The sequence below is a fragment of the Equus asinus genome, chromosome 4 (genome assembly GCF_041296235.1).
Source record: "Equus asinus isolate D_3611 breed Donkey chromosome 4, EquAss-T2T_v2, whole genome shotgun sequence".
NCBI lineage: Eukaryota > Metazoa > Chordata > Mammalia > Perissodactyla > Equidae > Equus > Equus asinus.
The window spans coordinates 133,105,045-133,125,750 of NC_091793.1; the positions used below are offsets into that span (position 1 = coordinate 133,105,045).

At 39.1% G+C, this 20,706-nt stretch overlaps 1 protein-coding gene and 1 pseudogene across 3 annotated transcripts in view; one reads left to right on the forward strand and one right to left on the reverse strand.

Moving 5' to 3' along the window:
- Window positions 1–20,602, reverse strand: part of LOC106834373 (large ribosomal subunit protein eL33 pseudogene) — a 61,808-nt pseudogene extending 41,206 nt beyond the window's left edge.
- Window positions 1–20,706, forward strand: part of PLCL1 (phospholipase C like 1 (inactive)) — a 328,998-nt gene that overhangs the window by 73,162 nt on the left and 235,130 nt on the right. The gene's annotated exons all lie outside the window — the stretch shown is intronic.

Genomic DNA, 20,706 nt, shown 5'->3' on the forward strand with positions numbered 1-20,706 from the left:
ACTAGCTTCCTCAGACTCTCCTGAGTTTACATCTTGTCTTTTTTGCCCCTGAATGGATATGTAGAAATCTTGATTTTTTTTTGGTTTACATTTGTATGAATAACTTTCCCACTGTGTGTAGATTGAGTTTGTGACTCCAACAACACTGTTTCTGGCCTCAGGCCTGACGCCTTTCGATATACTTGCTCTTTGAATGTTTGTGGTGAGGGATTGTGTGAAGAAAGAAGCAGCTAGAAAAGCGTCAGAACCCTTTTCAAGATAATTGTGGCAACTGCCATTGGTGGTACGGTGGTTAAAAAGAACAGATAGTAAAAGTGTCACTTGGTTGTCACTGTCACTGACGGTTGTCACTGTCACTGACGTAGAGAGCAAAATAACGGGCACAGATGTGACTGATAGAAGCTTGATGTTATCGTAGTGTTTGGTTTTCATTCCTCCCCAGCCCTTAATACTAATGGTTTTTATATGTTGCGTAAAAACAGCGGCCGCAACCCCGAGAAGGTCTGCAGCAATAACAAGTTTCATGGTGAGATTTCTTACATAATTCAGGGATTGCAAGACAGAAAACCACGTTATCTTCTAGCTTCTTATCTGATTTAGTAAAAAGGTTTGAGCACACGTTTTTTCATACGTGTCATTTATCAGAAATCACAAATGGTAGAAACCAAACTTTGTTAAACGTGAAGGGTTATAAAATTCCAGCGTGGCGCAGAGGCCAGGCAGCACCGCACGGCTTTTGTTTCTCTCTGGAGTTAACTGGTTTTAGTACTTCTGCTGAAGTTGAGCTAAAATGAATTAAAAAAAAAAACAAAACCCAAACGAATCAGAGTTGGTTTATGCCAGAATTAGAATCAGTAAAGCATGAAGAAATTGGAGTAAATTCTAAGGGGAAGTCTGTTGTGAATTGTGATCTGGTCACTCAGTGCCATCAGTCTGCTGATTCCAGCCGGGTACCGTGCAAGGAGCACTCAAGCAGGCAACCTCTGAAGCCCTATCTAGTCTCACATCTGGGTGAGCCAGATTGACCTTGTCTTTCGATTTTAGCATAAAATGTGGACTAGAGGTCTATCTAGGTTATCTATCCTCTTATTTCCTTTTTCTGGTGTTAGAACCCCACCCTGGACCTGTTGAATTAGAATCTTGGTGTAGGGCCTAGAAATGTCCATTTTAAGTATCATCCCCAGGTGAGTCTCCTGAATGTTTGGGAACTGCTGCATAGACCTCCTAGGTATGATAGCACCTTTCAAAACCTTTAAACCCAACTTTCTTGGCCTAATTGTGTTTCATTAAAAGAAAGGAAATTTCTGTAAAATTTTCCTCGAGCTCTAACAGAGCTCCTTCTCCTCAGGTATGGAACTGAGGTAGAGTGGATGGGAATGACACTCTTCCTAGAGCAGAGATTCTTAAACAATATTTAAAAAAAAAAAAAAAGACCCAGCTGCCTCTATTCTGATTCACTGTATTTGGTAACTGTGGTTCAGATGCTCACCCCTGGGTAAGAGCATGTCTTAGTCTGTTTGTGCTGCTATAACAAAGTATCGTGGACTGGGGGGCTTGTAAACAACAGAAATTTATTTCTCACAGCCCTGGAGCCTGCAAAGTCTAAGATCAAGGTGCCAGCAGATTCTTGGGGCTTTGAGAGCTGTTTTCCTGGTTTGCAGCTGGCCTTCTTACTCTCTCTTCACATGGCGGAAAGAGAGGAAGAGAGCTCTCTGGGGTCCCTTATGTAAGGGCACTGTCCCATTCATGAGGGCTCCACTTTCATGACCTCATATAATCCTAATTACCTCTCAAAGGTCCCATCTCCTAATACCATCACATTGGTAGGTAAGGTTTCTACATGTGAATTTTGGGGGGGGTCACAAACATTCTGTTATTAACAGAGCCGTTTTTCTAGAGTAGAATATGTGATGAGGAGTGAACATTTTGTGTTTGTGTAAAATTCCATGTTTGGGCTGGTGTTAGAGTTGGGGACACTTTCCTGGACTTACTACCAAACAAAGAGTTTTGGCACCCTCGAGTAGAAATGAGGAGACACATTCAAATTTGTAGTCCCTCATTTAGCCTTCTCCTGGAGAGCTAGTCCAGGGGTGTAGGGCCTGGAGACCTGCAGACTCACTGGCTTGACCCCACCCCAACAGATCCTGTGCTGAGACTGGGAAGAAGTCCCTGGTCTTCTCCACAGTTCTTGCTTCAGGTTCTCTGAGACCCATTCTCAGAATGAGGGTCATGAGAGGAGGGTGGTGTGGCCTCTTGAGGCCAGAGGGTATAGGACAGGGCAGAGGTTCTCAGGTATTCATGGGCACCAGAATCACCTGGGGCACTTGGCAAAATGCAGATTCCCAGACACTGACCTGGCTCTACCGAGGGTGGTGTGTTAGTTTCCTAGAGCTGCTAACACATATTACCACAAACTTGCTGGCTTAAAACAGAATGTATTCTGTCAGGCTTGGAGGCTGAAATCAAGGTATCAGCAGGAGATTCGGAAGGAGAATCCATTCTATGGCTTTCTCCCAGCTTCTGGTGGCTGCTGGCAATCCTTGCTGTTCCTTGGCTTGTAGACACATCACTCTAATCTCTGCCTTCATCTTCCCCTTGCTTCTCCGCTCTGTGTCTTCTGCCCTTCTCTTTTGAGGATACCATTGGATTTATCACTCACCCTAGTCCAGAATGATTTCGTCTTGAGATCCTTAATTACACCTGCAAAGAGCCTTTTCCCAATTAAGGTCACACTTACAGACTCTGAGGATGTATCTTTTGAGGGTCGTTGTTCAACCCACTACAGGTGTCTAGGGATCTGCTTTTAAACAAATCCCCCAGCGAGTCTGATATAGATGGTTTTAGGACTGCCCTTTGTGAAACACTGAGATGGACGTGTCAGTCTCTGTGGCTGCCAAGGTTGGATTCTTTTGCACTATAGACACTTGAAAGAGCATATAATTGTTAGAATTTTTTATAATAATAGCTGCCAATTATAGAGCATTGTGTTAAATGCTTTAATGTACATGATTTTGTTTAATAGTCACAATACTCTGAGAAAGAGAGAATATGGTCTCATTTTGAAAGGTTAAGGAACTGCCAGTGTCACGTAGTAAGTGGCAAGGTGCGGATTTGAATCCAGGTCTTTGTGATAGCCAAGCCGGAACACGGAATCGCTTTGTTATACCATCTCCAAACACTTGGTTTATCTCAGGCGTGACCTCCCCAGGAAGCCTTCTTTGAACTCTCCTCCCTCCTGCTCCCCCCAAACAATACAAAACCAAAACAACAAAATCCACAACCTAAATTAAGTTGGGTGGTCTCCTTAGTGGCCCCCTCCTCTAGCGCTCTGCCTCAGTCTCTGGTCGGTCTGGTTGTGTTTGATGGGGAAATTTGTGCTTTCCCTTCTATACCATATCACCCACCACCCCCAGAGGTCTGGAGAAGCTCTTCAGCCCGTCAGCCCTGTGACCTTCCTAAGCACCTTGCCTCCAGCCGGCAGAGCTGGGATGGGTAGCTCCTTGACTTCTCGTTGCTCAGCTGGGCTGCACCTTTATTGCTGTTGATACTAAATTCCAGTCTGGGTTAAAAACATTTTGTGAGCAACACTTTGAGTAATATTTACAATGCAGGCAGACATAAATAAAAAAATGTCAGCTGACCTGAAATAGTTTGTTAGGTTTTTTCCCCTGGCCTAATCCAAGAGCTTTTTGCTTAGGTCATCAGGCCCTTCTGTGACCTTAATTTAGTTTTAGGTAGCAAAATTCCTGCTCCACAGTAGTAGAGGAAGTTCTTTGAGTTAAAAACAGCAAAATCAGCACAATACCACACAATACCAATCACCTATCTAATTAATTCCTTTATACCGAGTCTGGAAGGCATTTAGTCTATTGAATCTCTTTGCTTGCCGGCTTCCTTCCTCCCTCCCTCCCTATTTATATTCTCTCTCTCTTTCTGTTTTACCTCTTTAAACTGTTTGCGGACATCAATGCCAACCGTAAATTTATACCAAACATGTGACTGGCACCCCTTGCTGGGAGGCATTGTACCCTGATTGTTAAGGGCTGTGTTGTAGATCCAGGTTTGTATTCCAGCTCTACTATTTGCTAGCTTGTGACCCAGGGCAAGTTATTCAATCTCTCCAAGCTTCAGTTTTCCCATCTGAAAAGTGGGGATGATGAGAATGATGATACCTAGCTCATAGGATGATTGAGAGGATTAGGTGAGATAATCCTTATAATGTGCTTGGCACGTAAGTTCCCAGTAAGTTTTAGGTACTTTTGTGATTACTGTTATTATGATTATTATTTTATTATTGTTGCTGTTGTTGTCTAAACTCTGCTTTCTCTATTCTGTTTTGTTGACAATCTATATAAGATAGACTTGAAAAAAAGTTTTCTCATAATAGAAAAGAATCCAATGACAACAGGATGATAGGCTGAAATACAGTTATTTGGAACTTGGATTAAGATCTTAATAGGTGTTAGCACCATTCTAATGTGTCTCCCATGCATGATCTTGTTTAATCATCATGCCGTGGTAAGAACTACTACTACTACCCCACTTTCCTGATGAGAAAGCTGAAGCACAGAGAGATTAAGTAACTTGTGCAAAATTTCTACCACGCACCATGTTAGAGTTATTCTACCTGCTTCAATACTCCAGAATAATGAAAGGAGAATTTCCAAATTACTTATTTTTATTATAAAATTATTCAACATGAAGTTTTTGGTTATCTAATAAAAATTGTCCACTGCAAAGTTATTAAAAAAACTGTTCCATTTCTATACATATCACAAACACATGTCCTTTGGGGAAGGGGTGAGAAGCCTCAGTGTCTGAACCTCTAGGTGGGAGCCTACAGGTGCAGAGTGCTTTTTTTCTCCCTGATGGCTTCTCAGGCCACATAATTAGCATGAAGCCCAGTGCCTGTGGCCGGTGGAGGAACAGCATGGACTCGGCAGTGATACGGTGCCTTCAAGCTATGATGGTCAGGTTCCTAAACTCTGTGGTGGAGAACTTCCTTGCTCAAAGATGCTCTTCTGGGCTGTGGCTGCTCATAACCGGCTATAACTGGCCTCTGCAAAGTAGCAAGCACGTGGGCTTTGCTCCCCCTACCCATCTGGCCCTGAGTTTTACGCATATGCAAATAATGGAACCCTTATTCGTGGCTATCCCTGGGACTTATGAGTCACAACTCATGCATCCATATGGTCTACAATGTCATGCAGTGAGGGGTGGGTGGGTTGGTGGGTGGGGGGATAGAGCTTTCAGATTCAGGCAGTCTGCCTTCACTACCTCTGTGCCTCATCACTGCATCTGACCACCTTCCTTGAATAGGAAAGTCTTTAAAATAAGTAAATAAATTAAAGACTTGAAATTGGTGTCTCAGTCTTTGCCAGATTTTTGGCATACCACCATCAAGGCTTGAATTGTGATGCAAAACATTCTGGACAAGACTTGACTAGACTGAAAAAAATAAAAACAAGCCTTTGAAGTTTAATGGCTTAGCACTTCTAGTTTACTTATTTGTTTCTTCTTGACCTCACAGGATAGTTCGTTTCATCTTCACACTTGATTGTGATAGATAACACATTTGTATTTGCTATCATTGGCTTGAGTAACGTGATACTATCAATAGTATCTAGAATGGCTCTTTTTTTTTTTTTGGTTAGGAAGAATGGCCATGAGCTAACATCTGTTGCCAATCTTCCTATATTTTGTATGTGGAATGCCGCCACAGAATTGCTTGATGAGCGGTGTGTAGGTCATGCCCGAGATCTGAACCTGTGAACCCCAGGCCACCGAAGCAGAACACGTGAACTTAACTGCTACATCATTGGGCCAGCCCCTAGAATGGCTCTTTAACCAAAGTAAGCATAATTTCAAAGCAAGCTTATGAAATTTTACTTAGACATTTTCTTTGCCTCTTTCAAAGATAAAAATAAATGGATAAACCATTTATTTTCTGGTTTATCCAAACACTTATACTTGATTCAGTGGGGAAGGGAAACTGGATTAATTTCTGAATATTGCAGTTTGAAGACTGATGAAATTATTTTCATTAAACAAAAAAGTAACTTTTATGATTATAATAGTTACAGTTTAGAAGCTTTAGAATGTGTAGATAAACAAAAAAGAAGAAAATAAAATAGTAATCTCTCCACTCAGAGATAACCATTGTTAAAGCTTGATTTTTATAATGAAATGACTTTTTAAAATTACTGTTTATTACAGGAAAATATATTAAGAGAAAATGAAATGATCTGTTTAGATTAACCTTGATAGATTTTTCAAAAGAGGCCTGAGTCCTACAAACCATTAAAAAAAGTAAGAAAAAGCTCATCTGAAATTTTAAAAGGCAGAAAAAATGGAAATTAAATATTAGATGTTTCTTACACAGATGTTTTAGATTTAGATTAAGTTTAGGATTCAATAGTTATATTTGTGTATCAGGTAGCATAATTTTGTGTTGGGATACAATTTGCCTATGATACACTGAGGTTTCTTATACACTGATAGTGTGTAGTATATTTGTACCTGTTTTCTAGGCTTTGGAGCATAATTTTATTAATTTAAATTTGTAATAGTCAAAACAGTCAAAATGTTCTTTAACAGAGCAGATAAATAGATAAATAATGGAATAGATAAATAATGATTTACATTATTATATGGAATAATATGCAGCAAGGAAAAGAAGTGAACTATAGCCGTGCACAACAACATGGATACATCTCAGAAACATGTTGTCTGAAAGAAGCCAGACACAAAGTAATATGTGTACCGTATGACTGTATTTGTATAGAGTTCAAACATAGGTATAACTAAACGGTGGTTGGGATAATCAGGATAGTTAGCAAGTCAGGATACTTGTTGCTTTTGGGAGGCAGAAGAGGTTAGTGATTGAGAAGGGCAGAGGGAACATCAAAATGATCTGCTGGTTGACCTGGGTGGTGGCTACATAGGTGTTATTCACTTTTTAAAATAATTCCTTAAACTTTATTTACGTTTTGTGTGCTGTTGTATGATATACTTCAATATAAAAATGTGAACACTTATTAAAGAAGTCCTATTTATTTGATGTCTACTCTTTGCTGCCACATAACGTTCAGTCTTCTTATTGTTTCCTCAGGGAAATATGATCTGCTTTACCGTCATTCATTCATGGTTTCCAAGAATGCATTGGGGTTAAAAAAAAAAAAAAAGGGTAGAACTGTAACCATTTGCTTTTTCTCTATTGTGATAAAATTTCCAAGTCATTTAAATATTTTCTGGATGGTTGATAAATTTTGTTAGTTCTTGTGCACAGCAGATGTGTGAGACAGGCTGGTATTGCTGTCTCCATTGTTCAGATAAGGAAAGTAGACACAGGGAGCGCAAACGTTTGGCTGAGCCTGAAATTGGAATGCAGTTCTTTTGACATTCCTCTGTGCTGTCTGATTATAGAGCTCTGCTACAGTCATAGATATCTTAGAATTTCAAAAAATCTTGGACTTCAGGGCAAAAAGATTTCCATGAGCCTGAACAGACACTAACTATAAAAATATTTTTGTAGATTAAATTTATATTTGTCTCTAAGGACTATGGATCAGCATGTTGCAGGAGTGGGGAGCGTACTCATTGATTCAACAAGCGTTTTTGAGCACAGGGTACTGTGCCTGCCTCTGGGGGGAACAGACCCAGCAGTACCACTATAGCACGGTATGATACGTGAATGATGGAGGTTTGCGCGGACTTTGTGGGACCACAGATGAGGGGCCAGTAACCAGCTTCAAAAGAAAGGAGTATCTGGGAGGTCTTCTGAAGGAGGGAATAACTGAATCTAATCTTAAATATATAAGGTTATATTTAAAACTAGATAGGTTAGTTAGATTTCCTACATTATTCCATTGTGATATTTCCACCTCCCAGTTTTAGGAAACTACATTCTCAGAGAACATAGATCTTTCTGAATTTGAAACACTAGGTTGATTTTCCAGAGATGGCAACTGCATGGTAGCTCCCTGAATACAGGGTGTCTTATTAATACTTTGTTTTTTTGACAGCTTCTAGCAGCATAGCAGTCTGTTCATTAAGACCATTCTGGGGCTGGTTTTGGAAGGGACTTGTTTTTTTTTTTAAAGACTTGGTTTTTTAGAGTAGTTTTAGGTTTGTAGCGCAATTGAGAGAAGACGCAGAGATTTCCTATTCACCCGCTGCCCCCACACATGCTTGCCTTCCCATTATCAAAATCCCCCACCAGAGTAGTACGTTTGTTACAGTTGATGAATCTACACTGACACATCATAATCACCCAAAGTCCATCGTTTACATTAGGGTTCACTCTTGTTGTTGTACCTTCTCTGGGTTTGGACAAATGTATAATGACATCTATCTATCATTATAGTATCACAGAGTATTTTCACTGCACTAAATATCTTCTGTGCTATGTGGAAAGGGCTATTTTTGGTAGGAGTACTTTCTTCAGTTTTATACCACATTTACCTTATTAGTCAGCATATATAAAGTGCTGAGCTATTGGGTTCAAGGTTGTTCAGATGTTTTATTTCAGCCAAATTCTAAGGCCATCAAATCATGCATATCAAAATCCAATTGCAAATAAATTCAGTTGAGCTGCATTGAGCCTGTTGATGGTAATAATTTTTAAAAATAGGCTGTGCTGTAGATTTCCTTTATAGGCATTTAAATGAGCTTAAAGTTCCCAAGAACCAAAATCTCCTGTATATTACATAACGCCAAAACAGACGACCTCCCAAGGTTGACATTTTTGTTTGTCAGATCTGATGTCTGCATCATCTTATTCTTTTTATTATGTTCAGTACATGACCTCTTGTTTGTAAACAGAGGTCAGACCTAACCAAATTTCAGCAATGAGATTCAGTTATAGAAGGAGAATATAATTCTATCAGAACCTTTATCCAGAAGTATTATTTTGCATTTCCCAATAGATATATCCTAGCATCTCTAATGACATTCACTAAGGTGGTTCTCTAAAGTGTTTTATAATCACTGCTGGAGTAGTTAGGTAATAAACAGATAATTCCTTGAATCCTGCCTCTTTTTTATAGTAGGAGTGCCTTGAAAGTTCAAGTGGGAGAGAGCAGTGATAAAACAAAGAGGACACTTGAAGGCTCTGTATTCATTTATGGATTTTGATAGTTGATTATACCATTAAAAAAAGTAAAATGGAAATATGGGGCCATCTCACATGGGAGCTGAGGGAAATATCTTTTGAAAGTGATGCTTTCATACTCTGCCACTTTTCCACATCACCTATTTGTAACAAAATAATAATGGAAAGGAAAAAGCACTGAAAGTCCAGAAATTTAAAAAGCACACGTTTTAACAAGTGAATGGTAACCTATTCTTAGCCAATACAATAACCTAATTTATCTGCTCAGGCCCGACTGACTTAAAAATGATTGTAATTCTCAAACACGGAAGATTATTTGAATATATGTAAACAAGAAAAGAAATGCATGCAAATGTGCTGCCTTAACTTCTTAGAGCATATCCTGAAATAAATGTTTTTGGAAGGTTAGCATAAATGAAACAAAAATGAAATTATAGTACTTTTGCAGTAGAGTTCTTAAATAAGAGCCTTTGGATGGACTTCTTCAGGGAGTCCTTGAACCTCTTAAAATTGTGTGCAAAATGTGGTAAATCAAAGCATTTTTTTCAGGGGGAGGGTGTGTCCTCCACTTTTATCGGGTTCTTCAAAGAGTTAGGAACCATTGATTAAACCAATGTGACCAGTGTGTGTTTATTAGAGATAATCAGTAAATAGTTGGAAAATATAACAAGCCTGTAAAATGCGTCCATGTATATGGTAACAAAGATGAAACGTTCTTAGACTTCTGGGAATGCAATAAAAGCTGTGTTATTGCAATGTTTGCGTAGATTACTTTATTCTCTTGGTTGAAATGCAAAACTTTTATTTTCCTCTGTGCCATGTTGCTTTGCTCTGTAAATAGTGAGAAATAATGTTCTCCACTCTCAGAGCTGTGTGTAAATCAGAAGTTTGGACTTTTTCTGTTTGTTCTTCTCCTGTTACTGCTCTTTGCTTGTCCCACATCGCAGACTGAATGATGAATAAAGCAAGTGGACCTGGTAGCAGAAAGCATTTGACTTGTCCCTGAGAATGAGCTTATTGGATTTTGAATGGGTTTGCTTCATACCCCTGAGAACAATTTGCAGCTAAGTACATTTTGCTTTTTGTTAAGACCAAAGACAACTGTAATTAAGGTCAACCTGTCTTTTGGGATATAAATGTGTTTTAAAGGATTTCCATTTTCTTGGGTACACACAAGCATGGTGTCCCTTCACTCAGTGATGGAAGTGCTTGAGAAATGATTTGTAATCCTGGATCTGTAAGACAAAAAAAAAAAAGAAAGAAAAGTATGTGTGTGTGTATAAAATTTGTTGAAGAAAGAATGGTAGGAAAATAGTGTCTCCCTTAAGATCAAATTGAAGTCTCCAAGGCATCTTTAATCCTCCTTTGACTAGACTCCCACAGTGACCTCCAAGACTGTTCATTACCAAGTTGGTGGAGGGAGAGTCAAGGAAATATTTTACTTCTTTCTTTCTCCATAGTTTCCCTGAGATCTCAAACTGGCAGCCAGCTGGCTGAAACTGCCCACAGACATGTTTTATTTGGCCCATGCAGTGCTTTGAAAAATTTTGTTTCAACATTTTAATAGGAAGATTTCACATGCTAATCTGCATTTTTGGCTTGTCTTGAGAAATCAGAAGATGGGGGAACAGCTGGCTGGAGCTGAGGGGCAGCTGTCCCTTCCTCCTGGGCTGCAGCCCCGCTCTGCAGCTCATTCAAGTGCCCCCACTCTCACAGTGTACTCACACAGTTATCTACCTGCTGGAACACGGAGGCATCTGAATTTCAGAGCGGTTTAAAGCTGCCTTGAGACTACCTTAGTCTTCCGATTAATAACCAGGTTTTGTGAGACAGCTATCTCCTTGATCCTTGAGTCTTATTATTTATCATCACATTGACATCTGACTATCAAATCTAATAATTTTCAGCTTCAAAGGATTTAGAATTTGGGCACAGAGTGCAGATAAAGAGAACAAAAATGCATAAAATGCTTCTCTTTCCTAACAAACATCCAATTTCTGTTGTTTTCTACTCAAACTGGTCTGAAGCTGTAATTTCAGTGGTGCTATAGCTAAATCGTGCTTGCTGGTTTTGGAATTTGATAATGAAAAATGGTTTGTTTGTTTGCATTAAGAAAAACAGTTGATTTATTTAAAGGCATCAAAACATATAGGCTCCTAGACATTATAATTTCTTTATGCTTTGAAGTGCAGTGGACAAAATCCTGAGGAAAATTTAATAGATTTTGGATTATCTCTTTTATTTATGAGGTTGCAAATTTCTGATTTCTAAACTTTCAATTATTTTGGTCAGGATAGAGGGGTATGCAAATTCAGGCAGCCCTCCTTTCCAGTTCTTCTGAATAACCCTCTCTGGTGAAAACAGAGAAATCTTGCCAAACTCATATTCAACTTGGAGCTAGACTTTATCTTGTTCTCTAAGGTGTACTCAGACCACTTTGAATCCTGGTAAATTCTGCAGTTTAGTTAAGATAGAGGGGCTGACTCATGAGGTGTTTAGTAGTGTCCTGAATGTGAAGGTAATTAGTATTTAAATTTTAAAAGAGAAAAATAAAAACTTTACAAATGTGCTAACCTGTAGCTGTTATATTTCCTTCAAAACAATTTAGTTTTCATAAAGTGCTGGACTAGCAATGCAATAGAAGCGTAAGAGCATAAACGCTCAGGGGACTTGAATGTGGAATGGGTAAATGTTTTATAATGAGAGCGAGAATTACTATCCAACTTTAGGAATAAAAGCTCCACACAATTATGAATGTCCAAATCAATAACATTTTTTATATCTGTAAATCATTTTGGGCAATGCTTATTTATGAACAGAGAAGTAATCTAATGATTATGCAATTAGGAGACTTGGGTTTTTTCCTCCCTCTGTTTTTCTTTTCTCATAGAGGCAGCCAAGGGACTTTGAGTCAACTACTTTAGCTTGCTAAATTTCCCCGAACAGTGAAATTTTTGGAAATATGTACAAATGTTCTGAGTACGGATTATATTATTTCTGTGATTTTTTTTGAGACTGACCAGAGGAGACATCTATTTTTATGTGAAAAGTAAAAACAAGATACCTTAAGAGAGCTGAATTTGTTTTGTTTTGTTTTGTTTTGTTTTTTTACTGCTTTTCCACTTTTTAAAGTCATGCTATTTCTACTATACAGTGGAAAACACAAGAAAAAAGTTGAATTCCTTCCCTAGTCTATCAGGGGAAATGCAGTCTATTCCACGAGAACTAGAGGTGAGAATATACCCTGTTAAGATTTTATCCAGCATGTTTAGGGTTTAGGATGAAAACTTTTATGAATAGAAAGAAACATTTGTAGTCTATGTAATTTGGTCTTTGTTTCTTCACTTATGAAATGTTAATTAAGTACATTTTTACTCTATGCTAGTTTGTCCTAACATGGGCTTTGCCATCAAAGAGCTTAAATCTCCTTGAGAGTCATTCATCTAGCTCCCTTATGGGAATGTCACCTGAGAAAATGTTCCAAATATAGGTGTCACAATCAAAAGCAAACATTTACCAGTGCCTGACCATTTTTGTCTTATAGGCAGTTGACTTCACCTTATTAGTCCCTGATGATTGACTGGTTAGAATAGAACCATACCTGGTTTACTTATTTATGCTGGCTTATTTCGTTAAAATTAGGCACAAATGAAAATGTCAAAATGTGTGGAAGTGTAGTTTTTAAAGGTAAGTCAGTGTGAATCTAGAGCTATATTAGGGACTTGAGGTTGCTGGAGTACCCTGTGGTTCTCCTTCAGAACTGTTAGATTAATAATTCTCTGCCAGCCCGGGAGCTCCGAGGGCAGGGGCTGTGCTTATCTCTGCAGTCGCTCCAACTCTGAACGCGCGTCTTGGCGTATAGTGAATGCTCACTCTACCCTGTCTGACTGACAGTGATTGGGAATCAGCCACGAGGGCTCCTGCTGCTAGGTCTCAGCACCCTGAGGAAGCCGTGTGACTTTAGGAGAGTCAGAGGTTAACTCCACAATCATGCCAATAAGCATAACATTCTTGCCTCACTGGTTTGATGTTCTCTTTTTAATAAGGGGGACAGCCCCTCTTAGTTTTGTGGGCAGAGCACAACTTGCGAAATAGCCCCTGATTTCTAGCCCTGGCTGGTGTCTCTTTTGTCTGAATTCTTATGCATGTAGCTTGAACTAGCTTCATGGCCTTGACGTCTACCACTCTGCATTGCAGCAGTCTGAATGGAAGAAAGAGCACTCTGTGTGTGTGACCCAGTTTTCAGTATCACCTCTACCACCAACTGTGTGACCTTGGCAAATCACTTAACCTTTAGGCCTCAGAGTCACTTCTTTCTGAGTGTTGTCTTCACTTTAAAACGCCAAGGTTGGGATGCATAACTGCTATGGCCCCTTTAAATTCCCATTGGCTATTTGAGTGCATGTGTTAGCATTTCTATTAGTCCGTTTGCTCCTGGAGGTCAGAGGCTGTCTTACACGTTTTTGTTTGTGTTTTAACTTTTTATTATAGACAATTTTGGACACACACAAAAGCAGATAGACCAGCTTAATGAACCCCCTAGGATTCATCACCCAGCTCCAATAGCCCATTCTCCTACCCTCCTTTATTTGGAAGCAAGTTTTAGATATATGTCATTTAATATGTAAATATTTCATCTTTGCATATTTTTTTTTGCTTCTCAGGCACCTAACGCAGAACCTTGTGCACATTAGATAATAAGAAGGTAAATTTTGAATAAATGAATGAGAGGGACCTGGAAATGGGTAAGAGGTTAGCACCCAATCCACATTCAAAATTGTACATATTTTAAACATTTAATAAAAAATTTGTTGGCCTTTAGTTTCTCAGAGTGGAGGAGGAGGAGGAGAAGCCTAAGGCTTCCAGTTATTGGGAATCTTTATAGGGTTGGAGTATTAAAGGTCTTCTTTACCTATTACATGTAATCACCCCACTAGGGAGCCCCAGCATGCTCCAAGAAGTTAAGGTACAAAGATCGGCAAAAAGCCATCCAATTTTAGGGGTGCATCTCAAGGAACTATCTTAGTGGTAGTAGATGCACAACCTAAGGGCCAAACTGATTATCTAATTCACTGGAAACTTGACAGTTCATTGGAAGGACTTGACCCAGCGACTTCTCTCTCTTTTCTATTTTCTAGTATGTGTGTCCTAAGCTCTGTCTATCTCCTTTTCAACAGCCTCTTTACCCCCTTCCTTTTCTTTTCATTATTTTCCTAACAATGCTCAAGTCCTCATGGGAATTTTGCTCAGAGCACTGAATTAGGCATAAAACATTTTAGCCAAAGTACTGTGCTTGCTTTGGATGTATTACTCCCAAATGTATAGGTAATGTTTGTATAACATCACGAATAAAACAAAAAACAAGAATAAAAAACTCAAAAAGTGAAAAATCTCCCTTAGTATACACTGAAAGACTTGGACAAGAACTTTCATAGCAGCATTATTTATCATACGTAAAACTGCAAATAATTCAAATGTCCATTAGCAGAATGGATAAATGGAATATTCTATGCAGTAATTAAAAAGAGTAAGCTATGGTTATCTGGAACATTATGGGTAATTTTTATGGATGTAACTGCAGGGGAGGAAGACATTTCCTCTTCCCAAATGTGGGTTCGTCTGGCTGGAGAACGAATTAAATTCACATGAGACAGAGTAGCAGGAGAAGAAAGGGCACCGAAGAAGTGGGGTGCACAGAGTGGTTATATACCCCCAAACAGGACGTTTCACATATGATGGAAATGTCCCTCCCACAGTAGTCACAAGATTGCCCTGTGGTCACAGCTCTTGATGGACACAGCAGGTAGTGGGTCTGCTATCTCGGAGGGCGTAGCAGGAGGCAAGTCTATTGTCTTGAGCTGGGTGGTCACAGGTGAGCACAGCAATCAGTTTCTAGCCTAAGGAAAGATGCTTAATCCTTAAAGAAATGCCAAAGTTGGGAGGGGGAGGGAAGTCAGTTACAGGAGGTTACCAGACAAGCACAATAAAATGCAGATTTAAGTCCTTGCCTTTGGCATTGATTAAGAGTTTCTACAGAGAAGGTCATCTCCTTTCTTCTTCCTGGTACAGAGAGGGAGGCACCTTTTACAGATAGAGATTTACCTTACACATGTAAATGTGTCCTAACAAAGGGCAAGTTCCATTCCTCAGAGCCTCCTTCCCTGTCCCAGTTTATCAAAAGCAATCAGCCTCAAATAATCCTGATGCCGAAGAGACATATCTTGGGGTGGCCAATTTCAGGTCCCTGCATAATGTTAAGTGAAAAGTTATGTATTGCAGTGTTCCGTTTATATTAGGTTCAAAACCAGGCAAGATGAATCTGTGGAATCAGAAGTCAGGACAGTGGTTAACTTGATAGGGGGATGGGTGGTGACTGGAGGGGCCTGAGGGAGAGTTCTGGGTGTTGGAAATGTTCTGTAACCTGATCTGGGTGGTGACAACACAGGGGTGCACACTTTGTAAAATTTCATCAAGATATCCACTTAAGGTCTGTATACTTCACAGTGTGTATATTATACTTCAATGAAAAAGTAAAAGAAAAAACTTTCCCTTAGGAAAGGAAACTACTTAGGAACACCTAAAATTTAAGCCAGTTGTCCACTTGACATTATAAGACAGAAGGCTTGCCTCACTAATCACATTTTCTCTGTTTTATAGGGCAGAACTGGGAGACTGAGGAAGGAGTGATGGATGCATAATGTTGTTATTGTACAAAACATTTGTTTCCCTGCTTCATGAGATAATCGTCAATAAACTGTGAAGCTGTGGTCCAGATGAACTGCTACTCAGATCTGTTGGTGTTGGGGGCTCTGGAGAACTTATCATTACTGTCCTATGAGGGGCATAATTAATGGGTCATGTAAGGGATGGTCCTGGCTCAGAGTTGGAATATGTAGTATTACAATCCAGAATTATCAAGAGGAATTCAGAATGAAGTTCAGCATATATTTAATTGCAAGAGACTGCATAAATATAAGTAGCTTTTTAATAGCATAAATATAAAGCAGCATTTTAATACAACAGAAATAAATCTGGCGCTGAATGGATCAGGTGAATATAGTTAAAAATATATTGCCTTACGATAAGGGTAAAGCAAGCATGGCACAATACTGACATCGTGTAAATAGTAACACCTTTATAGAGGAGCTGATTCTTCCTTCTATCAGATGAGGTAGGGCTATTTTGGGATGCCATGTGCAGAACTGGTCCTAGTCACGCTTGTGCTATTGGAGACATTTGACTTTGGTGCCTTCCTTCTCCTTTCGTTTTTCGGTACAGGAGCGTATAGTGTAAAAACATGAACTTTGAAGTGAGACTGCCATTGTCTTAAATCTTGCCTCTATCTCAAGCTGTCTGACTATGGGCAGATAACCTCTCTGACACTCAGTTTTCTCATAGTTAAAATAGGGACTCTACCTAACTGGGATGTTTAATAGGCATATCATATCTATCTTTACATCTGTGTTTCGGTTAGGATTTTGTTTGGCTGCATGAATCAGAAAAATCAAAATAACTGTAAACATGCAAGAATTTATTCCACTTAAAAGAAGCCCAGAGATAGGCAGTCCAGCACTGGTATGTCTGCCCCCCAAAGGCACCGACAATTTAGGCTCTATTTAAACTCTTTAATCTGCTATGCTTAGTGGGTGAGTTCCATTCTGAAGGTTACCTCATGATTCAGGTGGCTGCTGGAGCTCGAGCCGTCTTCCTCATTACAGGCAGCAAGAAGGAAGATGGGGCATAGGGCAAAAACAGTACAACTCCCAGCTGAGTTAGCTCTTTTCAGTTACCCTAGAAGTCCTATAAATTCTTCTACTTATTTCTTATTGGCCAGATTTAGCCACATGACTTCTCTTAGCAGTAGAAAGAGGCTAGGAAATGGAGTCTTTTAGCTGGAATAAAATTGAGGCTCAGTTACTTGGGAAGCAGTGGAAAGTGCATTTTGGGTTGCCACTAGGAGTCTTGGCCACAATGTTCACAACAGAACTTGCCTTCCCCTCCTCTCCCTATCTTAGTAAATGGTACCACCACCCACCAGATAACTTAGTCTGAGAATCTGGGATTCATTCACCAATCCTTTCTTTTCCTTATACCCCACATCCAAATTATCACTAAGTCTCACAGCTCTGAAATATATCCTGAAATCTGAACTTTCTCTACTTCTCCACTATTAAATTCACAATTCAAGTCACCATGGTTTCTCATCTGGATTATTTCAGTTGCCTCCTGACTGATCTTCCTGCTTCTTGTCTTGCCTCCCTACAGATCATTACCTGCACAGTAAACAGAATTATTTTCTCATAAAATAAGTGAGATCCTATTATTCTCTTGCCCAAAGAACAGCTTCCCATTGCGGTAAAAATAAATGTCTTACCTTGTCCTACAAGGCTTTACATGGTTTGGCCCCTGCCTCCTTTAACTCATTGTCTACCTCTCATCCCCGGGTCCACATGCTCCAATCATAGTGGCTAAGTTTGTATCCCTTGAATGTACCAAGAATGGGCTACCTCAGGTCTTTGCCCTAGGACATTCTCTCTATTTGTGTGGCCAACTCCTTCCCACAGTTTTGGTCTCAGCTCAAACATCTCTCCCTCAGGTAGGCCTTTGCTGACGACTCAGCTAAAGTAGCTCTTTCTAACCTCATGTCTAAGTTGTAGGGGAGCAGAATTTGCCACCCCAAAATGTGTCTCTTTGGCTCAATTATTTTGAAGAACAAAAGACTCAGGAAGAAACTTTGACTTTTCCCTTAACTGCCTAAAAGAATTTGAGAGAGAAGCCCTGTTTTAGGAAGGAATTATCCCCATTGATAACTGCAGAACCTAGTTCTAACTATAATATGACCTAGGTAGATAGACAGGGAGGAACCTAGCTAGGCCTGTTTGGCCACAGTCCTCTCCATGTCCCATTGTCTCTACCTAGCATGGTAAAACATTTATTTACCAAATGTTTGCTTTTCCATCTCCATGTGAATTGCCTTCCTCCGCTTTGAAGTCCCAAACCACTACCTCCAACATCCTTCTTTGCCTTTAGCTGCAGATGGTATTCAAGGTGGTGGCTTTGGCTATTTTGGTGGGTTACTCAGTTTTCTTGGGCTTCTCTCATGTATGCATGTTATTAAACTTTGTTTGATTTTTCTCCTGTTGTTCTGTCTCATGTCAATTTAAGTCTTAGACCAGCCAGAAGAAGCTAGAAGGGAAGAGCAAGATTTCTTCCTCCCCTACAAAGTCATCCTCTTTGTCACTACCTAATAATATTTGATTCAGTGCTTGACATGTACCTCCACCCAGCTCCACTAGCTAGACAAAAAGTTTGGCCTTGTGTTGCATTGACCATGGTGTGGGGAAAGAATCACTCTCCTACGCCATCAGTGGAGAATGCATTGGTTAAAACCTCTTTGAAGGGCAATTTTACATTATCTATTAGAACTAAAATTACCTTTATGAGGGCATGGGACTGTAGCTGCAGTAGGAATTTGGTAGCTTGTTGAAAGAATGGTGATTCTGAGGATTAAATCACAAAGGGTCTGATCCAAGTTTTTTCTCCCTCATTTTTTTGTCCATGCCCTTCATCTCATATTTAAAGTCTCCTCTGCTAAGATGTTAATACATGTCTTTTAAAGTCAAATTCTTCAAACTGGTGTATCTTGGCTCCTGGGGCAAGGGCCCAGGATGAACCTAGTGCATCTTCCTGGAATGTCAATTTTATTTGAAGAACTGTGAGAAAAAAATATTTTTCTACCAAAAAAAGTATGGACATATTAAGTTTGAGGGCCTTTTGATGTACGTTCTACTGGGGGACTGGGCTCAGTATCCTAGACATTAGGGCCAACTGGGTAGAAAGGTTTGAGAAGTAGTGCTTACAGATGTTACCTCTTGGGTGGATATTTGCATATTAATAGAGAATTCTATCTATCTATCTATCTATCTATCTACCTATCGTGAAGTGTCTATTGAGGAGTTGTGCTTGCTGGGTTTAGCTAGAGGCAGTAGGTGCTGGGGCAATAAAAAGTCTTCCAGAGTTGTTAGTAATAAAACAATGACCAGGATGCCTTACTGTTTGTGTATTCTCTTCAGTCAGCAAAATACTTTAACAAATATTATTTTATCTAACTGGATTCTTACATCAGCCAAGTTGAGTATAAGCATGGAAGCTGCCTGCAGCCCACAAATCAAAGGATTACACTAGGCATACAAAGGATTAAACATTTCAGATGGTATTAAATTTTAAAATAACGAAAATGTAAGTCTTCCTCCCAAACTAGACTCTTGAATCCTCAGTCGCCTTCTATACAGGGGAATTTCTTAGGTATCTTTCCAGAAATATTTTAAGTACACACCATCTTGGATTTAGGGTACAATCTTTGCATACTTTTTTTCTTATACAAATGGGGAGTATACAATACTATTCTGCTTTTTAAAAAAGTGTAATGTTTTACATTGGAGCATGGTGTTCTGTCGTACAAAGTACACAAAATTGGTTTAATTACGTCCCATGGGTAGACATTTGAGTTGTCTTCAGGATTTTGCTGTAATAACAGATGCTTAACAAACAAACATCCTTTACGTGATGGGCATTCTTTTCATTTGCCCACATAAATAAAATAAATTCCTAGGAGTGGAATTGCTGTGTCGAAGGATATTTGTTTTCGGTTCTGCTAAATACTATAAAATTGCTCTTCGAGGAGGTTTTAACCAGTACCTTCTCCACTGACGGTGTAGGAGAGTAACTTTTTCCCTCTGTCATGGTCAATTCAGCATATGAACAATTTTAAACTTTTGTTAATAAGATAGTGAGAAAAAAAGTTTAATTTTACTTGCAGTTATTTAATTGAGATTGAGCATTTTTTCCCCAAGTGTTTCAAAGGAATTCGCGTTGAATTTTTTGTAAACTCTCTTGTTATCTTTCTCTCCTAATTTTCCATTGAGTGTTGGTCTTTTTCTTCTTTTAATTTGTAAGGACACAAGATATATTAAGGATAGGAAATTACTCCTTTTATGTCATGTATTTTAAATATTTTTTCCCAAGTAATTGTTTATGAGCAATTATTTACTTTAGATTAGGTAAAAACATGCTTTATTTGAAACATTAAAGATTTATGAACTGGTGGATGAGAGCCGAGACTCAGGAAAAGGTCAGGAGGTTGAGTCATGGATCTGGTGCTTTCTAGCCTTATGACCTTGGACTATCACTTAATGTCAGGGAGTCTCAGTTTCCTCAGCTACAGAGTGGAGATGATTCCAATACTTCCTCATAGAGTCATGAAGACGTAGTAACATCGTGCATGTGAAAGTGCTCTATACATAGACATAAGTGAATATTAGTTTTTATTACTGATTTGGTAACTGATCTATCTTGTACATGGGAATATAATATTTTGGGGAAATTTGAATTTCTGCCTCCAGCTATTTTTTTCAAAGACAAAGTTATTATTACTATATCTCAGATTTTTTTTTTGCCTTTAGCTTGTCTCATGATTCCTGTTGATTCAATAGTTAGGAAAGACAAATTTCTTTCTAGTCATGGGACTGGAAAAAAAGGTATGGTTTAATGAATAATAAAGGATGATGCAAATATTTAAAAGTGAAATAATTATG